Source organism: Suncus etruscus, chromosome 17 (assembly GCF_024139225.1).
Source record: "Suncus etruscus isolate mSunEtr1 chromosome 17, mSunEtr1.pri.cur, whole genome shotgun sequence".
In the NCBI taxonomy this organism is placed as follows: Eukaryota; Metazoa; Chordata; class Mammalia; order Eulipotyphla; family Soricidae; genus Suncus; species Suncus etruscus.
Window position 1 is genome coordinate 40,579,751 of NC_064864.1, and position 9,665 is coordinate 40,589,415.

Here is a 9,665-nt window from a genome sequence, read left to right on the forward strand (position 1 = left end):
ACCGCTGATTAATTTTCATGTTGAGACTCTATCTCAATTTTTTATATGCAAGATATTGGGTTCTCTTCAGTTCAAGATATTATGAATAAAGCTGGAACATCTTGCTCACATTGTGTTGTAAATCTGAGCTTTCATCTAGCTAGGATGGAGTCACTGGCTCATATGATATTTAACATTAGTAGAAGCTATCAAACTGCAGCTTTTGAATGGTTGGGTTTCATATTCCCATGTAATTAAAGCCTAAGCATTGCTTTCACTCAGGTCTCTGGTATGCCCCTACCAAGCTTTGCTTTTCTAAAGGTGAGGGACAATTTAAAAAGGTCAGAGAAGGTGGGAATCCACTTGAGCATGTTTAATTATGTACAGGAGACCCTTTTAGGAGCAGCACCTGGATGGGGCAGGAATATAGATCTTTTCAAACCACCGGCAATGACCCAAAATTATTTTAGGGAGGGGTTGAGCACTTATAGTGATGGTCCTGGCTATTTGCTCAGGGATCACACCTGGAAGTGTTTGGGGGACTATATGTGGTGCTAAAGATACAAACTGGGTGTCATTGTACAATTAACCATTGTACCTTAACCATTGTACAATTTCCGCAATAACCCCAAATTCTTTCCTTGGCTCAGCAAATGATTCAGCAAATGCTGAATGAAGAAAAATATAAAAAGACCGTGGAAAGGGAAAGGAGCAGCTAGAAAAGACAGGTTATATACTCACATGATAGAATAGAAATCCTCAGCCACCTTTTGGTTTCAGTATTTGTTAGGGAAATGTGCTGTGATACTTAACTGTGTCCTCTCTTCTAAACCACTACCCTACATCTCAGCCTAAGGGAACCTACATTTTTGCTGTCAAAATGACAAGACAAAGTGATGGTAACTGAGGCAGTAAAAATCCACATAGGAAGAGTTTCAAGTTAACTCAGCTGTGGTTCCCAATTCACAGAATCAACAGTGTTTGTGTTTTCTTGTTTCTAGAAAAGCAGTTCAAGAGCAGGTTTGGTGTCATTCCATTGACCTCACATGTGACTTCGTGGGAAACTTTTTGTTGTTGTTGCTTTTGTTTATTCTTGGGGGGCACACTCAGGTTCTAACTATAGTGTTTAGGTCTTCTTTCTTTCCTCCCTCCCTCTCTCCCTCCCTTCCTTCCTCTCTCCTTCCCTCTTCCTTCTTTCCCTCCCTCCCTCCTCTCTCCTTCCCTCCTTCCCTCCCACCCTCTCTCCCTTCTTTCCTTCCCTCCTTCCCTCCTTCCTTCCTTCCTTCCTTCCTTCCTCCTTTTCTTCTCCCTCCTTTTTTCCTTCCTCCCTTCCTTCCTCTCTCTCCCTCCTTCTTTCCTTCCTTCCTCCCTCCTTCCCTCCTTCCCTCCTTCCCTCCTTCCTTCCCTCCCTCCCTCCTTCCTTCCTTCCTTCCTTCCTTTCTTACTCTTTTCTTCCTCCCCCCTCACACATACAAGGTAAGTGCTCTACCACTGAGCTATGCCCCAGGTGCCCTTTCTGAACTCTGGGGGCACTTATACTTGTCAGCTCTAAAGCCCTCTCTGTATGAGCAGTCTGTAGTGTGATATAGTACAAAGAATAATAAGCTGGAACTGGAACCCATTTACCATCGTTTGTAACATCTGAGCCAGTTACTGTTTCTGTGCTGACTTTTCTCATTCATAAAAATCACAAAAAAGGGGCCGGCGAGGTGGCGCTAGAGGTAAGGTGTCTGCCTTGCAAGCGCTAGCCAAGAATCAGGACCGCGGTTTGATCCGCCGGCGTCCCATATGGTCCCCCCAAGCCAGGGGCAATTTCTGAGCCTTAGCCAGGAGTAACCCCTGAGCATCAAATGTGTGTGGCCCGAAAAACAAAACAAACAAAAAAAAATCACAAAAAAGAAGTAGGGTAATTGACTTGCATGTAGTTGACCTGGGTTTGATATCTGGCACCTGACGTGGATTCCCAAATTCCCAGGAATAATACTTGAGTGCAGAGTCAGAAATAAGCCCTGAACCCTCCTGGGTCTGGATTAAAACCAAACAAATCACAAAGATAGTTTGGTATAGTCAAGGCCACAGTTTGATGGAATTAAGTCTAAATAGTTACTGTGTGCTTTTTTCCCCCACCCCATTTTTCTTAATTTTAGTTTTTGGGTCACATCCAGTGGCACTCAGGGTTTACCCCTGGTTTTGCACTCAGAATTGCACCTGGCAGGCTTAGGGGACCATATGGGATGCTGAGATTTGAACCAGGGTAAGTCCTGCATTCAAGGCAAACACCTTGAATCACTGTGCTATTGCTCTGGCCCCTACTGTGTGCTTTTTTTGGGGGGGGGCCACACCCGGTGGTGCTCAGGGGTTACTCCTGGCTGTGTGCTCAGAAATAGCTCCTGGCAGGCATGGGGAACCATATGGGACACCGGGATTCGAACCAACCACCTTTGGTCCTGGATCGGCTGCTTGCAAGGCAAATGCCGCTGTGCTATCTCTCCGGGCCCCTACTGTGTGCTTTCTTACAAATTTTTACCCTATCTTAGTCTCTGTTTTCTCGTCTCTAAAATTAAGAAAACGGACTGGAGCAGGTAGGGCATTTATTCCTTTGCTTCCCTATGGTTCTTCTGAGCTTCACTAGGAGTTATTCTTGTGTGCACAGCTGAGAGTAACCACTGCACATCTACAAGTGTTGCCCCAAAACTAGGGGAAAAAAAAAGAAAAAGAAAATGGACTGTAAGAGGACCATCGTGATAGTATCGCAGTTAGAGTACTTGCTTTGCACTCAACCAAATCTGGTTGATTCTTTGGCACTTAATAAGGTCCCCTGAACCTAGCAGGAGTGATACCTAAGCACAGAGCCAAGAGTAAGTCCTGAGTACTGAAAGATGTGCCCCACTCAAACCGCTGACTCCCCCCAAATAAAATATAGTCTAAGAGCTTGTTTGTTTTGATCAAATGAGATGTTGTTCATACTTTAATTTCTAAGACTCAAGAAATTTTTTTTCTTTTTTGTATGTTGCATTTGATGATTGGTGTAAAAAAACTGTTTATAGTTTTAGCATAAATAAGAACTCTCAGCTTTCATAAGAACTATTTATATTTAGGAGTTGAAGAGATAACTCAAAGTTTGGACTATATATTTTGCATATTAGAAGCCAGGTCTATCCTCAGCGCCACCTGCTCCCCTGGATGCAGATCTAGAACACCAGTAGGTATGAACCTAAAACAAAAATAAAAGAAGTTCTGAATTATAGCACAGCAGGTAGGGCATTTATTTTGCATGTAGCTGACCCGGGATGATCCCCAGAATCTCTTATGGCCTAAAAAAGCCCACCAGGAGTGATTCCTGAGTGCAGAGCCAGGAATAAGCCCTGAGCACCACCAGGTATGGCCAAAGAATAATAAAAACAGAAGAAAATATACTTAATGTTTGGAAAAAGACTGTTTTGAGGCACTTTTATAGTTCAGCAGAAGAAAGGAACCATTTTTTTCCATGACCATTCTTGACTCCATTATACTAGGCAAGCTAAAGGGTTAGGCTGTATGGGCCTGTCCGGGAACTGGGAGACCAAGGGAGTACTACCCTGGAAAGTTGAAGGGGAAACATTGCTGGATTTAGGAGATGTGGTTGCAAGTAAGCATTCCCAAACCTATTTCCATGCCTGATCCTGTGAATGGGGGAAAGGGTCTTTGCAGGTGCCACATGAAGATAAGATTATTCTGGATAAATTGAGCAGGCCCTCTACCTAGTGACAAGAAGGGAAGACAGACTCTCTAGGGTGGACAGAAATTTGAACTTGGAGCTTAGAAACTGGAAGAGACAAGCAAGAATTCTTCATTCAGTCCTTGGAGGGAGCTTGACCCTACCAATACCTGGATTCTGGTCCTTGCTTAGACTTTGACTCTAGACTTTATTTTGGCCTCCTGACCTATGAAAAAATAAATGTTTAGTGTTTGAAGTCTCCAAGTGAGTGGTGATCTCTCATAGCCACAGGAAAATATTATAAGGTCTAGGAGGCAAATTTGATGGAAACTCTGAGAAAAAAAATCAAGATTTTAAAAAAGCATCATAAAAAAGCATAAATAACCTGTTTGGTTAAATATTTTAGCTTCAAACAGTAAGAATTCACAGACACCATAGACACACTGACCTGAAAAAAGCAGAATGGGAAGAGCAAGGGCAAGACACTACAGAGACTGTGCTGTGTAAAATGAAATGTAATGGCTAGTTCACATCAACCCCATAGATGGTGAAATGGATGTTTCAGAAGTCAGATAAAGGGCCAGAAAGATAGTGTAGTAGGTAAGGTGCTTGCCTCACATGCAGCTGACCCTGGCACCCCATATGGTCCCCTGAATCCACCAGGAATGGTCTCTGAGCACAGCCAAGTGTGACCCAAAAAAAACCCTAAGTAACTGGATTTGAGGTTATAGAGCATGGCCACACTCTGATAGAATAAGAAATATACATATATATATGTGCATATTATATATATGTTTTCCTCCCCATACCTAGCAGTGCTCCAGGGTCACTCCTGGTGTTATTCCTGGTGGTGCTAGGATCTTATATGGGATTCTGGAGATTAAACCTTGGTAAGCCACATGCAAGGTAAGTGTATTTTTGTGCATATATATAAGATATATGTATATATATAAAGTATGTATATATAATACACAAAATATATATGCTCCAAAATATACCTCACACATATAGTGAGAGGTGGGAAAGGCATCCTTGGAAGAACCCGGAAACAACCCTAAGGTTGTTGTCCTTAGGGGCATTGTTGACAGACATCTCTGAAGGGATCACACAGTAAAACCTCCAAAGAAAAAGGGTGAAGTCGCAGAAGCACCAAACCCCAGAGGACTGACTAAGTGACAGCACAGACACACCTGGGAATTATTCGATCGTTGAAGATCAGCCAGTGGTCAACATTCATAGAAATAAAAGTTTCCTACTGAAGGCCAGAGGAAATCATGCAATTTGCTGCTATATGGCTGGATCTGGACAGTGTTGTGCTGAGTGAAGTTGGTCAGAGGGAGAGAGATAGACAGAATGATCTTTCTCATATGTCCTTCTCATGAAATATAATAGGGGTACTGGAGTGATAGCACAGTGGATAGGGCTCTTGCCTTGCACACAGCTGACTTGAGTTCAATCCCCGATATCCCATATCCCCAAGCCCACCCAGAGCAATTTCTGAATGCAGAACCAGGAATAACCCCTAAAATGCTGCTGAGTGTGGCCCAGAAAACAAACAACAAGGAAAAAAACCATAATAAAGGAATTAAAATGCCCAAAGGCAACTGAAGCAAAGAGCAGAACTGTTTTTTTAGCAGGAAGGCAAGCACTTTAAGTTCTCTATCATTTCTTCCATTCAGAATAGTTTTTTTTTTTTTTGAGGTCTGAGGCTTGCTTTTTGTTGTTATTGTTATTGTTTGTTTGTTTTTAGCATATGTACTTCACTTTGAGGTTATTGTTCAATGAATTAATTTTTAATTAAGGCACAACTTAGAAAGTTGTTCATAATAGGGCTCGGAGAGATAGCACAGCGGTGTTTGCCTTGCAAGCAACCGATCCAGGACCAAAGGTGGTTGGTTCGAATCCCGGTGTCCCATATGGTCCCCCGTGCCTGCCAGGAGCTATTTCTGAGCAGACAGCCAGGAGTAACCCCTGAGCACTACCGGGTGTGGCCCAAAAACCAAAAAAAGAAAAAGAAAAAAAAGAAAAAGGAAAAGAAAGTTGTTCATAATAGATTTTAAGGATACAAGGTTCCAACACGAGTTCTGCCACTAGACAGTCCTTTTCCCTCTACCAATATCCTCAGGTTCCCTTCCACCCCCAAGCCTGCCTCCTTGCAGGCACATTTCCAAGTTTACTTATTGTAGTTTGGATCACCTGCTTGCAGTGGTTTAGACCTATACATATACTTCTATACCACTGATGTGCCTCTACCAGATTCGGACTTAAAAACCCATTTATTGCATCTTCAAGCAATCCCAGCCTAAGTCAATATCCAGTAATATCAAGTCCCCTAGAATCTTATCTAGGGCTTGCTCAACTTATTCTACATTAGAATAGCTCTGCATTAGAAAGTAAGCAGAGCCTGAGGACAATTTAATGGCAGAGCACCTACCTTGTGAGAATTTGGCTGAGTGAGACAAGGAGTTCAATCCATGGCCCCACCTGAACTTGAACATACCAGGTATGAGCCTGCTAGTCCAATTCACAGCAACCAAGAGCTGGGCACAATCCAAGTGCCTGATGGATGCCAGGTGAGGTGTTAAAGGAAAGTTCGGAGAAATGATCAACAGGCAGTCAATTAAAGTTTAGGAGTTAGCCAGCTTTATTTCATGGTCCTAACCTCCATGTGCATTTCCTCACATGACTTCTATGCTAAGCTTTTCATGCAGCGTCTTTCAGCTGTCCTCCTCCCTCCCAGCCAGCCAGCCCAATTATTCTTTATTCCAAACAGCAGCCCCTCCCTGTGGGTGGATCTGACCCTCCAGGTGATTTTAACATTTTAATAGAAAATTTAGGGGATTGGAGGAAGCATAAACTCACAAAGAAGTTAAGGTGCTTACCTTGCATGTGTGACTTTGGTTCAATTTCTGGCTCAATCAACTGGTTTATTCACCAGCTATGGTCTCTCAGGCATCACCAGGAGTGATCTCTGAGCCATGTGTAAGCCTGAGCACCACCCAGTGTGACCCAAACACTGTCCCTTATAAGTAAATAAAATAAACAATATAAAAAAGAGAAGATGTGAATACATACCTAATAGAAGAGTCCTTGGCTACAGAAAAAAAAAAGCTAAAATATTTTTCTCTTCCATAATATAGATGGAACCACAAAGTGTCATACTAAATGAACTAAGTAGGAAGATGATTTTCTGGCCCATTGATGGGATAACAGAAATTAAGCAAGAGGCTAAACAATGTCCAGTGACAATAAACCCTGGCACTCTGACAAAGGAGTAGGTGGTCTAGGAATGATGGGGTGAAAAGAAGGGTTTTATGGACAATGGAGAAGGGTGATCAACACTTCAGAGCAGACAGGGTATGATGATGCTGTACCTACATACTCAACTCATATTTCCACAATAAGTCAATAATTAAAAAGTAAAATAATAATGAAAAATATGAAAGGGAATAAGAATGAGGACAGAGAGAGAAGACTGAACAGTGGTGGAAGGAGACTGGAAAGTGGGTTAGGGAGACTGAGTTCTTCTGGAGAGGAGAGCTTGGATGAAAAAGATGAAAATTTGGTAAACAGAAGTGAGAGAGATGCAGAAAGGATTGAGCAGTTTCTAGAGGCAGAAAGAGGGGTCACCAAGCAAAGCTGTGGTGAGAGGTGGAGAGGCACCTGTAGGTGAATCTGGGGCCCAGAAGGGGAAGAGTCCCTGTTGCTGGGGCATGGCTGGGAGTGTCCTGCCCACTTCTCCAGGCAGTGAAACTAGGGGCCTCTTCTCTGCTCAGTTTCTTGGATGCCTAAATAATTGAAGAGGGAGATGACAAATAAGGAGAAAGTATTTTAGTTTGTACCCAGTTTTCTAGGAGTTGAGAATTTCTTGGATGAAAACCCAGGAATATTAAAATTATATATACCACACGTATACACATACATACATATATACATACATACATACCTAAAACATATAATTTAAAGCAATTGAGTCTTGATTTTTTGTTTATTATGTAATAAGTTATGATAAGATTAGATTAATTGATTCCTGAAGAATTTCTGCCAGACTTGAAGGAAGTGGCTTTGAGCCTTTGGGAATCAGGGAAGCAGAGGGGTGGCTGCACTTACAGATCAACTGAATAGAAAGAAGCATTTGTTAGGCAAGTCATTGCTGGGCCTCAAGGATATAGAAAGGCTTTAGACATATCATGCCCAGCAAAGTTTCCAGCTCCCAGCTGTTGGGTTGAGCCTGTCTCTTTGAACCCAACACCAGCAGAGGTGGAGGAAGATATCGAAGCATGAGGCCCAGATGGAGACATTCCTTCCAGAGATTATTCCAAGAGGTAACAGCTCTTCACAGCTCTCAGGCACTCCATCCTTGCCCTCTCTGCTTGGTCCATAGCTGGTCCAGGATACCAGCTCTGGATTTCTTTCTTGTTACAAAGCTTAACATGGTCTACTCTGGGGCTACTTTTGACACTTTGCTTAATGACCATTCCCATCAGTACTTGGGGACACCATGCAGTGCTGGGCTCAAGCCCAGACCTTCCACATGTTAAGCATGTACCCTATATTTACCTGGCAGGGGAGATACCATGATCACGAAGGTGGTTTTCCCAGGGTGAGGCTTATCCATTGCACTCTGGATGTGCTGACCCCTGCGATTGCCCCAAATGTGGGAAACTCGACTGCATAATTTGTGGTAGTGGGGGACTGCTTTCACGCTCTCCCCTGAAAAAAAAAGCATGTACCCTAAATCTTTTATTTTTATCATTTTTTAAATTTTATTGAGACCATGGTGAATTACAAATCTTTCACAGTTGTATTTCAGACATATAGTGGCAGTGAATTAGGGCCATTCCCAACACCAGTGATAACCTCCCTCCACCATAGTTACCAGTATGCATGCCATACCTTCACCTTTAGCCCCTAGACTACTAGTCCATTTTGTGTTTAGCTTAGGTCTCTTGATTTTATTGTCATTATGCTTGGGTATTTAGATCTTACCTTTATCTTTTTTTTTTTTTTTTTTTTTTTTTTTACTCAATGCTCCTGAGACCACTTGGCCCCTGGGTCCCATCCACTTTTTTTTTTTTCTTTTCTCAATGTGTAGAAAGATAGAGAAATATGAAGCAGAAGAAAATTATTCAAGTTCTAAGGTTCTATGTAAAAGTTGGGAGTCCCTGTCTAGAAGATATTAATAAAATTAAAGAAAGAAACCAAAAAGGGGGTGAGGGCAGGTGTGGGAAGTTTTTTTTTTGTTTGCTTGTTTTTGTTTGCATAGGCACAGTAAACTTTGGGGGAATTAAAAAGAAAACTTCCTTGGCCTACAAGATACAGGATGTCTCCACCCATGAAGCATACTGTTAGAAGACTGACTACAGTCTCTGGGCATGTTGGTTGTCCAACCCCAAGGTCTTTCTGTATGGTCCCAGGGAAGTTCTGTTCAGTTGTGATTGTCAAAGTCAGTCTTCTTTAATTAGAGACCTTGGTTTTTGCACAGATCTTAGGATGGAACGTCTTCTAATTTCATCTCACCATTAGGTAGTGAGGAAGAGCAATCTGCCTTTATATCAAATTGTTGTTTACTCATCATCAGGAAGTCATATGAACCTACCCTGGAGCAAATTGGTACCAGAGCAATATTAGGACTTCTCCCAAAGGGAATTTGATTCCTTGTGCTGGTGCAGGAAACTGTGCCAATTCTAATGTTGAGGTCTTGGGTTTGGGGTGGACAGTCGATGTCCATTTGATTGAGGCATAAGTCAAGTACCCATGACTAATGTTTAGGGTGGAAGGCATTCCTGTACTATACACCCCTGTACTATAACATTTATGGGTTCTTATTTCTTTTAGGTAGGAACTTCTTTCTATATATAAGATGTCCCCATTTTAGTGTGCCTATGCAAAAAGGAACAATGCCATATTTGAGGTTAAAAATAAGAAGCTCTATAGTCTCTATGCCATGGTTTTGACCTAATTTCATATCCCAAGCAAGACTTTTCTA

General features: G+C 42.2%; 1 non-coding gene across 1 annotated transcript; it reads left to right on the forward strand.

Moving 5' to 3' along the window:
• Nucleotides 1–8,228: 8,228 nt before the first annotated feature.
• Nucleotides 8,229–8,392, forward strand: LOC125995458 (U1 spliceosomal RNA). Its single transcript, XR_007490982.1, has one exon. It is a non-coding gene; the product is annotated as a U1 spliceosomal RNA (small nuclear RNA).
• The last annotated feature ends 1,273 nt before the right edge of the window (nt 8,393–9,665 follow it).